A 12,151-nucleotide genomic window follows, 5' to 3' on the forward strand; every position below is an offset into this window, starting at 1 on the left:
TTGATGAAGAAAAAAGTGACACAAGTTCAAGAAGCATCGAGAGTATTATTAAAGAGGAACTCAAGGAGGCCTACACCAAGACACATCAAAATTAAAGTGCCAAAGTTAAGAGACAAAGAAAGAATACTAAAAGCTGTGAGAGAAAAGCAGTTAATTTCCTACAGAGGATCCTCCATAAGAATGACATCTAACTTCTCAAAAGAAACACTTGAGGCCAGAAGAGATTGGCAAGAAATATTCAAAGTGTTGCAAAACAAGAACCTACAACCAAGACTTCTTTATTCAGCAAGGCTAGCATTAAAAATTGAGGGATAAATAAAAGTTTCCCAGACCAAAAAAAAAAAAAAAAAAAAGAGAGAGAGAGAGAGAGAGAGAAAAACCCCTCAAGAAATACATGACAACCAAACCAATACTGAAAGAAATGTCAAGGGGTCTGCTGTAAAAAGAGCACAGAAAATAAAATAAATCAAGAGAAAGAGGATTGTAGATTTAAAGATCAAAATGATGGGCCCTGGCCAGGTGGCTCAGTGGTAGAGTGTCAGCCCAGCATGTGGAAGCCCAGATTCAATTCCTGGCCAGGGCACACAGGAGAAGCGACCGTCTGTTTCTTCACCCTTCACCCCCTCTTTCTCTCTGTCTCTCTCTTTACTTCCTGCAACCAAGGCTCCTTTGGAGCAAAAGTTGGCCCAGACACTGAGTATGGCTCCACGGTCTCGCCTCAGGTGCTAAAATGGCTCTGGTTGCAACGAAGCAATGCCCCAGACAGAGAGAGCATCACTCCTGAGAGGGCATGCCAGGTGGATCCAGGTCAAGCACATGCAGGCATCTGTCTCTCTGCCTCCCCGCTTCTCATTTCAGAAAAAAATACACACAAAAAAAGAATAAAATGGCAATAAATAAGTACATATCAATAATCACCTTAAATGTAAATGGATTAAATGCTTCTATCAAAAGACATAGGGTAGCTGCATGAGTAAGAAAACAGGACTCATACATATGCTGTCTCCAAGAGATCTACCTCAGAACAAAAGATACACATAGACTGAAAGCAAACAGATGGAAAAAAGTATTACATGCAAATGGAAATGAAAAAAAGCTGGCATAGCAATACTTAAATCTGGCAAGATAGTCTCTAAAACAAAAGCTATAGTAAGGAATAAAGAAAGTCACTACATAACGATAAGGAGAATGATCAAACAGGAGGATATATCCATAGTAAATATTTACTCATCTAATATAGGAGCCCATAAATATATAAAGCACATCTTGATGGACATAAAAGGTGAGGTCAACAGCAATACTATAATAGTAGTGGATTTTAATATCCCACTAACATCAATGGATAGATCCTTCAGACAGAAAATTAACAAAGAAACAGTGGGCGTAACTGACACACTAAATCAACTGGATTTAATAGATATCTTCAGAACCTTTCACCACAAAGCAGCAGAATATACACTCTTTTCAAGTGCTCATGATACATTCTCTAAGATAGACCACATGTTAGAACACAAAACAAATCTCAGTAAATTTAATAAGATTGAAATCATATCAAGCACCTTCTCTGATCACAATGGCAAGAAACTAGAAATCAACTACAATAGAAAAACTGAAAAACATTCAAATATTTGAAGGCTAAATAGCATGTTATTAAATAAAGTATGGGTTAACAATGAGATCAAGGGAGAAATAAAAAATTACCTTGAAACAAATGGAAATGAATATACAACAACTCAAAATTTATGAGACACAGCAAAAGCATTTGAGAGGAAAGCTCATAGCATTACAGGCATACCTCAAAAAGCAAAAAAAAAGTTCAAACAAACAAGTTAACCCTGCATGTGAAAAAAACTAGAAAAAGAACAACAAATAAAATGCTCAAAAGTAGGAGAAAGAAAATAATAAAGATCAGATCAAAAATATATAATATAGAGGCAAAAAAAAAATACAAAAGGTCATTGAAACCAAGAGCTGGTTCTTTGAAAAGTTAAACAAGATTGACGAACCAATAACCAAACTCATCAAGAAAAAAGAAAAGACACAAATAAATAAAATTAGAAATGAAAGTGGAGAAGTAACAACTGACACCACAGAAATACAAAGAATTTAAAAAAGTACTATGAAGATCTATATGTCAAAAAAATATGGACAACCTAGATGAAATGGATAAATTCCTAGAAACATACAATATTCCAAAACTCAATGTGGAAGAATAAGAAAGCCTAAATAGACCAATTACAACAAATGAAATTGAAACAGTTATCAATAAACTCCCAAAAAGTAAAAGTCCTGGACTGGAGGGCTTTACAATAGAATTTTACCAAATATTCAAAAAAGAACTAACACCTCTCCTTCTCAAGTTATTTCAAAAAATTGAAGAGAAGGGAAGACTCCCAAGCTCCTTTTATAAGGCAAGCATTATGCTAATTCCAAAACCAGGTAAAGACACTACAAAGAAAGAAACGTATACACAAATATCTGTGATAAACATAGATGATAAAATTCTCAACAAGATATTACCAAACTTGGCCCTGGCCGGTTGGCTCAGCGGTAGAGCGTTGGCCTGGCGTGCGGGGGACCCAGGTTCGATTCCCGGCCAGGGCACATAGGAGAAGCGCCCATTTGCTTCTCACCCCCCACCTCCTTCCTCTCTGACTCTCTCTTCCCCTCCCGCAGCCAAGGCTCCATTGGAGCAAAGATGGCCCGGGCGCTGGGGATGGCTCCTTGGCCTCTGCCCCAGGCGCTAGAGTGGCTCTGGTCCCGGCAGAGCGATGCCCCAGAGGGGCAGAGCATCGCCCCCTGGTGGGCAGAGCATCGCCCCTGGTGGGCGTACCGGGTGGATCCCGGTCGGGCGCATGCGGGAGTCTGTCTAACTGTCTCTCCCCGTTTCCGGCTTCAGAAAATTAAAAAAAAAAAAAAAAAAAAGAAAGATATTACCAAACTAGATCCAGCAATACATTAAGCAAGTCATATATCATGATCAAGTGGGATTTATTCTGAGGAGGCAAGGCTGGTGCAATATATGCAAATCAATCCATGTGATTCAGCATATAAACAAAAGGAAGAATAAAAATCACATTATTATATCAATAGATGCAGAAAAAGCATTTGATAAAATCCAGCACCCATTTATGATAAAAACTCTCAGCAAAGTGGGAATACAGGGAACATACTTCAACATGATAAAGGCCATCTATGACAAACCAAAGCCAACATCATAATCAATGGCAAAAAATTAAAATCAATCCCCTTAAGATCAGGAACAAGGCAGGGGTCCCCCCTTTCACCACTCTTATTCAACATAGTTCTGTAAGTCCTAGCCACAGCAATCAGAGAAGAAGAAGAAATAAAAAGCATCCAAATTGGAAAAGAAGAAGTAAAACTATCATTATTTGCTGATGACATGACACTGTACATAGAAAACCCTAGTCTCAGTAAAAAAAACTACTGGACCTGATAAATGAATTCAGCAAAGTGGCAGGATATAAAATTAATACTCAGAAATCAAAGGCATTTTTATATACCAACAATGAACAGTCAGAAAGAGAAATTAAGGAAACAATCCCCTTCACTATTACAACCAAAAAAATAAAGTACCTGGGAGTAAATTTAAACAAGGAGACTAAATAAAGACTTGTACTCAGAAAATTATAAAAAATTGATAAAAGAAATCAAGGAAGGTACAAACAAGTGGAAGCATATACCGTGCTCATGGTTAGGAAGAATAAACATAATTAAAATGTCTATATTACCCAAAGCAATTTATAAATTCAATGCAATACCAATTAAAATACCAATGACATACTTTAAAGATGTAGATCACATATTCCAAAAATTTATATGGAACCAAAAAAGAACACAGATAGCCTCAGCAATCTTAAAAAAGAAGAATAGAGGGGGAGGTATAACACTTCCTGGTATCAAGTTATACTACAAGGCCATTGTACTCAAAACAGCCTGGTACTAGCATAAGAACAGGCATATAGATCAATGGAACAGAACAGAGAACTCAGAAATAAACCTACAGCTCTATGGACAACTGATATTTGACAAAGGAGGTAAGAGCATACAATGGAGTAAAGACAGTCTTTTTAACAAATGGTGTTGGGAAAATTGGACAGCTACTTGCAAGAAAAAGAAACTAGACCACCAACTTACACCGGTCACAAAAATAAACTCAAGATGGATAAAAGTCTTAAATGTATTTGTGAAATCATAAGCATCTTAGAAGAAAACATAGGCAGTAAGTTCACCAACATCTCTCACATCATTATATTTGCTGATTTATCTCCACAGGCTAGTGAAATAAAAGACAGGATAAACAAATGGGACTATATCAAACTAAAAAGCTTCTGCACAGCTAAAGACAATATGAACAGAATAATAAGACAAACCACACAATGGGAGAACATATTCTACAATACATCTGATAAGGGGTTAATAACCAAAATTTATAAAGAACTTGTAAAACTCAACACCAGGAAAATAAACAATCCAATCAAAAAATGGGCAAAAGAAATGAATAGACACTTCTCCAAAGAGGACATACAGATGGCCAATAGGCATATGAAAAAATGTTCAACATCACTAATCATTAGAGAAATGCAAATTAAAACATCAATGAGATACCACCTCACACCAGTCAGAATGACGCTTATTAACAAAACAACACAGAGTAAGTGCTGATGAGGATGTGGAGAAAAGGGAACCCTCCTGCACTGCTGGTGGGAATGCAGACTGGTGCAGCCACTGTGGAAAACAGTATGGAGATTCCTCAAAAAATTAAAAATGGAATTGCCTTTTGACCCAGCCATCTCACTTGTAGGAATATATCCCAAGAACGCCATATCACTGATTCAAAAAAAGAAATGCACCCCCATGTTTATGGCAGCATTGTTCACAATAGCGAAGATTTGGAAACAGCCCAAGTGTCCATCACTGAACAAGTGTATTAAAAAACAATGGTACGGGGTGAGGGGGGAATGGGAGAGGGAAAGGGGGAGGGGGAGGGGCACAGAGAGAACAAGATAGAGGGTGACGGAGGACAATCTGACTTTGGGTGATGGGTATGGAACATGATTGAATGACAAGATACTCTGGACTTGTTATCTTTGAATATATGTATCCTGATTCATTGATGTCACCCCATTAAAAAAATAAAATTATTAAAAAAAACAAAAAACAAACAAACAAACAAACAAAAAACAATGGTACATATATACAATGGAATACTATGGGGCCATAGAAAGGGAGAAAATATTACCTTTTGTGACAACATGGATGGATCTTGAAACTATTAAACTCAGTGAAATAAGCCAGGAGCGAAAGAAAAATATCATATGATTCGCCCTGGCTGGTTGGCTCAGTGGTAGAGCGTCGGCCTGGTGTGCAGGAGTCCCGGGGTTCGATTCCCGGCCATGGCACACAGAAGAAGCGCCCATCTGCTTCTCCACCCCTCCCCCTCTCCTTCCTCTCTGTCTCTCTCTTCCCCTCCTGCAGCCAAGGCTCCATTGGAGCAAAGTTGGCCCGGGCACTGAGGATGGCTCTATGGCCTCTGCCTCAGGTGCTGGAATGGCTCTGGTCGCTACAGAGCAATGCCCCAGATGAGCAGAGACTCGCCTCCTGGTGGGCGCACCGTGTGGATCCCGGTCGGGCGCATGCGGGAGTCTATCTGACTGCCTCCCCATTTCCAACTTCGGAAAAATACAAAAAAAAAAAAAGTCATATGACCTCACTCAATTGAGGAATCCAAGGAACAATGTGAACTGAGGAATGGAATTGAGACAGGAGGGATCAAAAGGACCAGAGGAAAAGAGGACAAAAGAGGACAGAGGGAAGAGGTAGATAGGATGGGATAAACCTGAAGGGAAGAGGGTAGGGTGATGTTGGATTAGGGGTAAGGAAGGGAGATGTTGAGGGGAATATGGGGGAGGGGGGATGCATTCGGAGCGACACTAGAATCTATGTAAACACAATAAATGAAATAAAAAAAGTGAAATGCTTACCAGGGAGAAGGGGTAGGAAGGCTAGTGGGGTGGGGCATGGGGAGTATAGAGGGATAAATATATGATGATGGAATATGATTTGACTTTGGGTGATGTGTCTATAACACAATCAGCAGTTCATATGCTATAAAAATGTTTACCTGAAATCTATGTATTCTTATTGATTAATGTCACCTCATTAAATTTAATTTTCTAAATAAAATTATCTAAAAAAGAAAATATAACACCTACATTGCATAACTCATAGGTTGTCATGAGGTCAGATCACAGATCTTATAAAATAAATTTTCAAACTATATAGCAAAATATATATAAAAGAAATCTTCTACTCTATGCTCTGAATTTTACAGAACAGACAAGTCTAAAGTCAAGAGATAGTATAGTTGTTCTTCAAAAACACATAGCTTATTAGCAGAGCCAAAACAAGAATTCATTATCCTGATCTCTAGTGAGGTGCTTTCTCCACTAAACTATTTTACCATCTTCATTAACTTTGGATATATGAGAACTTGGCTGAGCAAGCAAGCATGGCATATCTAATTCATTTAGAATAAAAATTGATACATTTGAGTTTGTACTTCAGTGTAACTTGATGAGAAATATCTAGATACTGTCACTGTAGATTTAAGTATTTTCTATGGATTTTAATTTACAAAAAACTGGTAATCATAAGCATGTCTAGCCATTAATTGAAACAATATTGTGGTCTGTGCTGTGATTAGCCCATAATGTATCAGCATAGAGATTATAAATATGTTTATGATTCATCTTTCTGGAAAGTATGAGATTTTTAGTTTGAGGTCAGTTTCTTAGAAATACAGGTAATAATGTGAGGGATGAATTTGACTTATACATATCGCACACCTCAAATAGTTTTATATTTAGACCATGGCAGGGGGTGAGAGGTCCAAGGATAAATTTAAATAGCTTTTTGGAAGATGACTGAGGAATACAATAATAAAGGTATTTAAGATGGATAGCATGATGTGAAAAGAATAAGAACAAATATAGAACAAGGAGGAGAAATGAGGGCAAAGGATGATTAGTTGAAAGGTAACTTTAAGTCATTGATGATTATTTAGAGACACATTAGAATTATTCAGTGGGTACTTAAAGACAAGAAAGAATCCCTTTATTACTTGTCTGATCTACGTTGTTTATCTACAAAAGCAAATCATTGCAATAGGGTTACTAATTGTTCACTGTCTATGATGGCTTACTTTTTTATTTGAAAGACAGTTTAAGAAAAAACTTCTGTAAGTCCCCCTGAGCCCTTGGACCTTTATAGCATGGACAATTCTAAATTACAGAACAGGGAAGAAAGCAAAAATAAACTATCCTAAAGCTGATCGTTATGGATTAGAACATCGCGACTGAACATTCTATAAGATTGGCCTAAGCAGAATAGAAAGGAGAAAGAGCACAAGCAATAGAATAGAGAAGGCACAGAGACAATATAAGCCTGAAGAAGAGGTAGTTACTCTAGAAGCCCAAGGATAGTGTTGAGTTTAATGCTTTAAAAAAGAGGCTCAAACAAACAAAATGAGTGAAAAAAAATGTAATATAAGAATCATCGGCCCTGGCCAGTTGGCTCAGCGGTAGAGCGTCGGCCTGGCGTGCGGGGGACCCAGGTTTGATTCCCGGCCAGGGCACATAGGAGAAGCGCCCATTTGCTTCTCCACCCCCCCCCCTCCTTCCTCTCTGTCTCTCTCTTCCCCTCCTGCAGCCGAGGCTCCATTGGAGCAAAGATGGCCCAGGCGCTGGGGATAGCTCCTTGGCCTCTGCCCCAGGCACTAGAGTGGCTCTGGTGGCTCTGGTCGCGGCAGAGGGACGCCCCAGAGGGACAGAGCGTCGCCCCCTGTGTGGGCAGAGCGTCGCCCCTGGTGGGTGTGCCGGGTGGATCCCGGTCGGGCGCATGCCGGAGTCTGTCTGACTGTCTCTCCCCGTTTCCAGCTTCAGAAAAATACAAAAAAAAAAGAAAAAAAAGAATTATCACAAGAGCTTAAAATTTTAATTAGGATATAACATGCATAAAAAGCAATAATCAAGTGTACAGCTAAATAGAATTCCACTTATGTATATATGCCTGTGTAAGCTCTATACTGATAAGATATAGAACACATCTAACACCTAAAAACGTTCCTGCTAGTATTTTCTTATTCTAAATTTACCTGTCCATTCCCAGGAAGTAACTCTTATTTTGGCATTTCTCATATTGAAGATTAGATGTGGCTTTTCTACAAATTAGTGTAAATGAGATGATATATTCAATACGTACTATATACTCTTTTGTGTCTGGCTATTTTGTACAGCAAACTGTTTTTTATTATATTCTTTTAATTTGATTTAGACAATTAAGTTTAATGGGATGACATTAATCAATAATAGTACAAAGGTTTGAGGTGCACATTTCTATACCACTTAAACTGTTGATCATGTTGTGTACCCATCACCCAAAATTAAATCATATTCCACCACTGTATATTTGCCTCTCTTTACTCCCTTCTCCCTCACCTTCCTTGCCTCCTGACACCCTGCTCCTAGTAACAACCACTTCACTTTTATCTATGTTCAGTCGCTAAAATACATCATTATAATAGTAATAATTGTCATTACATCAGCTAATCCTCATTGAGCATTTACTGTGTGTAAGATACAGCTAGGTGCTTTACACACATTGTCTCATTAAATCATCACAATCCTGTGATATAAATATTGTTATGTCCATTTGCGTAATAGGAAATTAAAGGTCAGAGAAGTAAAGTCTTTGCCCGAGTTCTCATATGTGCTCCACAAAGTAGCACTCAGGCATCTACTACTTTCTTCCTCTTCTCCTCTGGCTTGATGCTGATGTCTAATGTTAAGATCATTGCTGCTTGATAGTATCACCTACCAAAGGCACCAATGCCAACCAATGTATGTGCCAAAGTCTTATATCTAGAGCGTTAATGTTCAAGTCAAGAGTATTGTTTCTCATCGATGCAAAATATCTGGGAACAATGAACATATTTTGTGAAAGAGTTCTTTGTAATTTTTACTTGTGCTTTTATTACAGTTCCTGCCCTCGGGTCTGGTGCCAGATTATATAGGTTTGAATCTCAGCCCTGAAACTTAAGGGCTGTATGATCCTGGCAAAATTGTTTAATTTCCTCATTCCCCAATTTACCTATCCTAAAACAGGTGTAATAATATTATCTACCTTATGTGTTTGTTATAAAACACTTAGCCCAGAATTATTACTAAGAAAACTGGCTTGCTTTTCCAACTTTTAAACAGGCTTATCTATCAACCTCTTGTCTCTCTCTAGATACTTTACCTCTGTTAACTTCACCTTACCTTTATTGATCGTATTCATTCTAATTGCTAATTCCATGTTCGATACTATTATAGGAACTTTGATTATGTTGTTCACTCTGTCTGGAACACTCTTTTTCCTGTTTGTCTGGTCAATTCCTATTTATTCTTTAAACTCCATATGGGTGAGGACTCTATCTGGTTTTTGTTTACCATTTTACACCCAGAATTTAATGTGGCACTTAGTATACAGTAGGCATGTGTTTGTTGCATGAATACCAACCTGAGACCAGTATCTCACCTTATTCAGTTATTCTTCTGTATGATGTATTCACATCATAGCTACGGCTTTTTCTGTCTAGTCATGGGTTCTAGACAATTTTCAACAAATATTCACTAAATAAATACTATATGTTAGGTTCTGTGCTAGGGTCTTGGAAAATAAAATTTTCTGCTCTCAGATGCTACTTGTTCATTGGAGGACATAAGCATTCAAAGAGAGAAGTTATAATCCATAATGATGTGGTATACTTGAGGCTTATACTGGATTCACTGGGCATTGTGGACCCATGGTCAATGAGAATATAAATACAAAATTATTTGGAAAATATAGGGAAAGACTCACAAATGAAGCAACATATAAAGAGAGTAAAAAAATAAAGAGTAGCAGTTTTCCAAATAAAATTTGAAAGCCTTTTTTTATTGATCCTAACTTTTATAAACTGTTTCCTTAATTACCTGAGGGTAGACTAATATTTTTGGTTTAATAACTACAATGCTGCTCAGTTTCCATTTTTCAGTGTCTCTATACATTATATATGTTGTTTGTTCTTGCTCTCAATTTTTCCCTCTGCCCTGGATTTCCATTGCACATGCTAATTCAGTACACTTTTTGGCCCTTCTTTGTAATAGGTATTGTTTGTTAATTTTTATGCATAAGATATGCATACTTGGCCCTGGGCGGGTGGCAAGATGTCAGAGGTTCCCCTAATCCCCACCTCAGGTCAGGGCATATAGGAGAAGCAATCAATGAGTGTACAACTAAGTTAAATTACTAGTTGATGCTTCTCTCTCTCTCTCTCTCTCTCTCTCTCTCTCTCACACACACACACACACACACACACACACCACACACACATCAATGGGGGAAAAATAAAAAGATGTGCATTCTTATGGTTACTTCTTTTCTAGTGTTCACTGTACTTAGCATTATTGTATCTAGATCCTGAATTCAAGGTGCACAATTGAATTGGTGGGAGTCCGGCATTGAGTGGTATGTGATGTAAGTCCAAGAAAGTGGTGAAAGGATAGTGAAAGAATTTTAATTCCAGCAGACCTTGATAAGCCACCATAGTGTGGTGGGGAGACTCAGGAGGAGCAATGAAAAGGCAAGTAAGGCAACCCGGATTTTACACGCAGTGTAGTTTTAAGTACCTGCCTATTTTCTCTTCGCCTGTGGCTACATAATCGTTTAAAAACACTAGTAAACCCACTTCCATTCTCCTCTATCAGAGGCTCTGGTACATACACCTTTGCAGCAGGCGTAGTTCCAGTCCTCCAGGAGCCCACCCTGCACACCCGGAAGGAGCGGGGCGGGGCCTCCAGGCTTGCAGCTGGGCCTAAAGCGGTTGGCAGAAGCGATCCTGGGGCCGACTGTTTCTAGGCAAAAGCAAAGGGCGGGCCCAAGGCTGCCTGCTGAGGCTCTCCTTATTTGCAATTTCTTCCGCTTTGCTGAATTGGGAATCCCGACCTCCACCACAGGTGGGTTCCGCCCCGTGATCCGGGAAGGGAAGAGGTGTCCTGGCTGGGTGCGAGGGGTTGGAATTTGCCCAGGCTCTTGCTTTGAGGCCTGGCGCAGTGTGGGGCGGCGTCTCCCACCCCTGTTGTTCAGCCGATCTGCGGTGGTACTCACCTTAACTTTGACAGAGGAAAAAGCCACTCATTCCTTGCTGCAGAGCTGTCGTCACGTTTTGTGCCAGTTGCTCGACAAAGAGTCTGCCCAGAGATTAGCGCGGGGCCAGATGGGCCTAGCGCTGTAAAAAACTTGGAAGATCTGGAGCAAGTTCGTCTTGGGACTTTAACCCAGTATACATTGTTTCAAACTTAATCGGACTTCCCAATCTTGGATCTGTCACTGACTTAGTAGATACTTTCAGCGAATCCCTACCCTCTCCTTGCTTTATTTTGCTTGGCAGTGGAGCGGAAGGTGGAACTCGTCTGTCTGCAAGCCCTTGCAGCACTGATTTTTCTTTCGTTCTAATATCCACTAATGTTCTCTGCCCAGATTTTACCCTTTGTCTGCCTTTCCTGAGCAAGGATGCCTAGCAAAAGTTGGGAGTGGCAGGTCAAGGCGCTGCGGAAGCCAGGCGAAGTTCTTTCTCTAATGAAAACAACTCTGAAAAGCCTTTTTAATACTACTGACTGCCTTGAAAAAGAAAAACAACATTCATTCAACATTTAGTTGAATGTTAGCTCTGAAGAATGCTCTTGTGAATACTTTACTATTAAAGATTTTAACCAGATGATTGTTTGACCATAATGTTTTGTGGCGAATGAATGTAATACACTGCTTAAGAAGTCTCATCATAAAAAGACGAGTAAATTAAGTGTGTATACCCAAACACTGAAAGAAAAACTTGAGCTCACACATGTAGGAATATTTCTTCAATCCATTACCATACAGCAGTTTTTAGAGTTTCTTTTTAGCTTGGTATTGCTCTTTCAGGAAACACTAGTAAAAATTGCATACAATTGAATTTACATGAAATTAACTATAAAGGCAAAGAAAAATTATAAACACCATGGACCAACATTGTGGTGTCATTCTGATTCCTCTGTGTTAAGGAGCTGGT

General features: G+C 39.0%; 2 protein-coding genes across 3 annotated transcripts in view; one reads left to right on the forward strand and one right to left on the reverse strand.

The window, feature by feature from the left end:
- Positions 1–11,575, reverse strand: part of SPRY3 (sprouty RTK signaling antagonist 3) — a 169,471-nt gene extending 157,896 nt beyond the window's left edge. Inside the window, exon 1 of the mRNA XM_066249538.1 lies at positions 11,212–11,575. The gene's annotated coding sequence lies outside the window, so the exon portion shown is untranslated. The remainder of the gene's footprint in view (positions 1–11,211) is intronic.
- The window catches only part of CLIC2 (chloride intracellular channel 2), a 136,870-nt gene continuing 135,625 nt past the window's right edge, over positions 10,907–12,151 (forward strand). For both annotated transcript variants that reach the window (XM_066249540.1, XM_066249541.1), the window contains exon 1: positions 10,907–11,060. The gene's annotated coding sequence lies outside the window, so the exon portion shown is untranslated. The remainder of the gene's footprint in view (positions 11,061–12,151) is intronic.

The sequence above is a fragment of the Saccopteryx bilineata genome, chromosome X (genome assembly GCF_036850765.1).
Source record: "Saccopteryx bilineata isolate mSacBil1 chromosome X, mSacBil1_pri_phased_curated, whole genome shotgun sequence".
NCBI lineage: Eukaryota > Metazoa > Chordata > Mammalia > Chiroptera > Emballonuridae > Saccopteryx > Saccopteryx bilineata.